Raw genomic sequence first — 3,924 nt, forward strand, 5'->3', positions numbered from 1 at the left:
AAAGACTTAAAACAAGATCAGGTTGATAAAACATCGAAAGGAATGAGACTAAAGCCCATGAAAAATTAAAGGTGCTATGTGAAGGAAAACCCAACCTAGTTGACTAGAGATCTCAAGATCTAGGTTCAAAGGGACAACCTACTTACATAGACCTTGTGAGGTCATTGTGGGGGTTTTATCCTGAGTTTGTTCCTATGTTATAAAAATTGATTAAAAGTGGGATAGGTTAAGTAATGCTTTTAATGACCGTTGTATGCTTTTAAAAGTGAGGCCATTGTGGGGTTTTTAATGACCTACGTAAGAGTGAAGTGGGGCCGCTTCGAGGAGACTATTGGGGCATAGTTCTCTCAAACTCTTGCAAAACCAGGAGATGTTCACGGCTATATGAACATACCCATGAGAACTAAAACCTTATCAGTGAGGTAGTTATGTGAGGTATATCATCATTTACACAAAAGACAGAATAGTTGAAGGACATCGGGTCTACTAGTTGGCTAGTAAAGTAAATATATTTTCACAAGGGAAGGTTCAAGGGTTGATGCCCACCTATCCTATGCAACTATTGAACGTAGATTCTGTCACCACATCGAGTCAATATTTTCGTTAAAACTATCAATTTTCATTCATGTGGAGGATTGTTGGAAAAAAATAGATACTTTGGAAGATTTGAGGCATGTTCTCGATTAGTAAAGGTGGAGATTTAAATAATAAAATTATGGTTTTATATTCTACTCCATGAGATCTTTACAACAATATATCATATGCTCAAAATGATTGAGTGGTGAATGAGAAATTGGTGCTCAAAGTAAGTCACTTGTGAATTAAGTTGAGGAAAATGAAAAGCTTAGTCCCACATTGGTTAGATATAAAATGTGGAATATATTTATATATGAGAACCAACTTGGTTGTTATTGAATGACTAAACTAATACTCTCCCTCCCGCATAGGGGGTGCAAATCCAAACCCATGAGGGTTAGGGGTGCACCCACATGACGTGGGTGACGTGAAATGTCTAGACCAGTCGAGCTTTTTGGGCTTGCGGATATTTTAGCCCAATATGTATCCTTAATTTTCCTCCATTTTGGCTCCATTAATCAAATATTTCCATAAATTCTTCCCTTGAATTTATTTTAAAAACCTAATAATCTCACAGGGAAGATACAAACTGAAATATTTTCCAAGTCTTCGAGATATCTTTTCCCTGCATATTTTTCAATCTGTTTTTCGGTGATATAAGAAAGCGAGGCTACTGTTTGTTGATTACTATAGCTGTGTTAATATTGTTGTTGCATCTTGAGAGACAATCGACCACCGTTTCTCCAGCACCAAAGGGGTGGCAGAATCTGTCTTAAGGAGTCTGTCTATACAGTCCTCAACTACCAATATAATATTTCAATTTAATTTAATTTTTTGTTTTCCAGTTTTATATATATTTTTCTTGTTTGATCTTGCGGTTAATATAAAATGTTATATTACTGTTATTTTACTAACATATTTGCAACACTATGTTAGTAAGTTCTAATGCTCCTAATTTTTTTTGCGGAGACGTTGTTATAATTGGTAATTATGTCTTTAATAAAGTACCACAAAAACACTCTTTAAAAATACCTTATGAATTTCGGAAAAGTTATAAGTGAAAAATAAGTAATTTTAGAGTGTGGTTTTGCCTTGCCTTTGTTAAGCTTCCAAAAAATAAAATACGAAAACTTGAGATAAAAGACTCTAGATGTGCATTATGGGTTATACCTTGACAAGTCAGGCATAGAGGTTTCTGGACTTAGATAATAATGTTATAATTGAATCATTAGAGGTCATTTTTCATGAAAATATATTTTCCTTCAATACTAAAAATAGTGAGGGTGTTGAATCTGGACCGAAAATTATCTCTAAACTTAGGAATAACCATCAAGCTCTTGTATAGTTTACTTCTCAACCTAGAAAAAGAAATTAACTTGTTGATGTTGGTTACTTTAGAATTGACATCTTTTCTTGGGCTGCTAGCAAGATTCAAAAGTACTTATTTCATATAGGGTCGATTTTGTTCTCATATTTGTCAATTGAATTTGGTCCGATTTGATAAGGCATTCTTACTCTGTAACTCGCTATCTAAAGCAATCACATTATTTACAATCATGAGACAAATGTTGAAAGATCCACTAACTTTAAACGAATAACACTTTAAAAACTTATCTCAAAAGAAACTTATCTGTCTCAACCATCGTCAAACCTATGAAGACAAAAGGTGTGTACAACTACAAACTACAAATTGCAAAGTCGTGTGGATTTAATTAAAGCCATCAAATATGGCAAAAGCGGGAAGAATCGAAGTTGGCCCCTTAGATGTCTATCATCTTTCTTGCCTGTGAGCTGCCCTTTTTAGCTTTTCCCGTGCAAATCACGGATTTTATCTTTCTTGTCATCATCCAAAGTAGAATTCTTCTCTTTATATATATTTATATATTAATCGATTAAAGCAAAGCTACCGAAAACTTACTGTTGAATCCACCCTTTATTCCATCCTTATCAAAAACAGATGCCCTTTTTAGTTCAAACATACTCACATCCTTCCCTGCCGGTTGGTTCAGATAAATCGGACGATAAAACAATTTTATAAAAAGGGGCATCAACTCATCAAAAATAATCTGACCACCATACGGATGATTCTTTACTTTAATCACACATTAATTCAAATATGGATAAAAAAAATCTCAATCAATGGATTATGATTTCTTTTATAATACCCAAGATTTTATTTATGTTTTTATTACGATGATTTAATAAGTGGATTAAAAGTTAATTTTTTTAATATAATATTATTTTAAAGACTAAAGTATAATTTTATTATTATGAGATATTATGATATTATTTTTCATTTTTTAGAGGTAAAGTGTAACTTTACTCTCTGTATATATCAATTTTTTTAATTTAAAAAATTATAAAGCAAATTTCCACTTTTAGAGAGCCAAAGTCGTGCCTGCCTTCGGATCCACTTCTGCCGATAATGTATAAAATTATCTTGAACTAAATTTCAATGGAATATGTTGATTTATCATTGTTGAAGTATAGGCAAATAGTAGTGTAAACCTATGGCAAACTTTAGTGGTTTCTTCGAACCGAAAGGAAAATGTACTTCGTAAAGAATCATATGACATCGCTAGCAAGCCTTGATAATCAATTGCCGCTCCAGGAAACTTTTTGAGTTAATAATTTAATATTTGATTTTAGCTTTTTTAAAATTAAAAAAAGAAATAATATTTAATGTATCATCGGTGCATAAAGCTCATACATTATTAGTGAATAATAACATGACACATTATCATTAAATTAATTAAAAATATGAAAATATTTTGACTAAATAATAATAGTTTTATTTAATCTTAATTGTTATAAATAAATATTAATAACTCTCAATTTAAGGTCTTGGTTTAAAGTTTAAAATCTTAGATTTAAGTTTTAGGGTTTTATTATTTAATTATAATTTAATTATGTTTAAATAAAATTATTAATATTTATTTATAAAATTTCCACACTGCACCAAATATGCTCCCATTAAACAAATGAAGCAATCGAATCCTAGTTCATTTCTTTGTTAATTAGTAGGCTTTACATGCTAAATTCTTGCTAGAAAGCTCCCCATATAGCAGCTACCAGAACCGCAATTAATTGATTAATTTTATGAATTAGTAATCATAGAGGAAGCACATGAGAAGGTGTAATCTTTTCTCTGATTAATTTAATTAACAATCATCTTTTTTTCAAACTGATTTTTATTATAATTTAGGTTAGATCCTAGCCCTACAAAATGATAAATATTCTCCAAAGCATGCATATTTTTCATCTTATAATAATTATGCCAATATTATAATATGATCATAATCACCACTCATCTTCTGAAGTCTATCTATTTATTTTCTTTTCTTCTCT

The sequence above is a fragment of the Gossypium raimondii genome, chromosome 12 (genome assembly GCF_025698545.1).
Source record: "Gossypium raimondii isolate GPD5lz chromosome 12, ASM2569854v1, whole genome shotgun sequence".
Lineage (NCBI taxonomy): Eukaryota > Viridiplantae > Streptophyta > Magnoliopsida > Malvales > Malvaceae > Gossypium > Gossypium raimondii.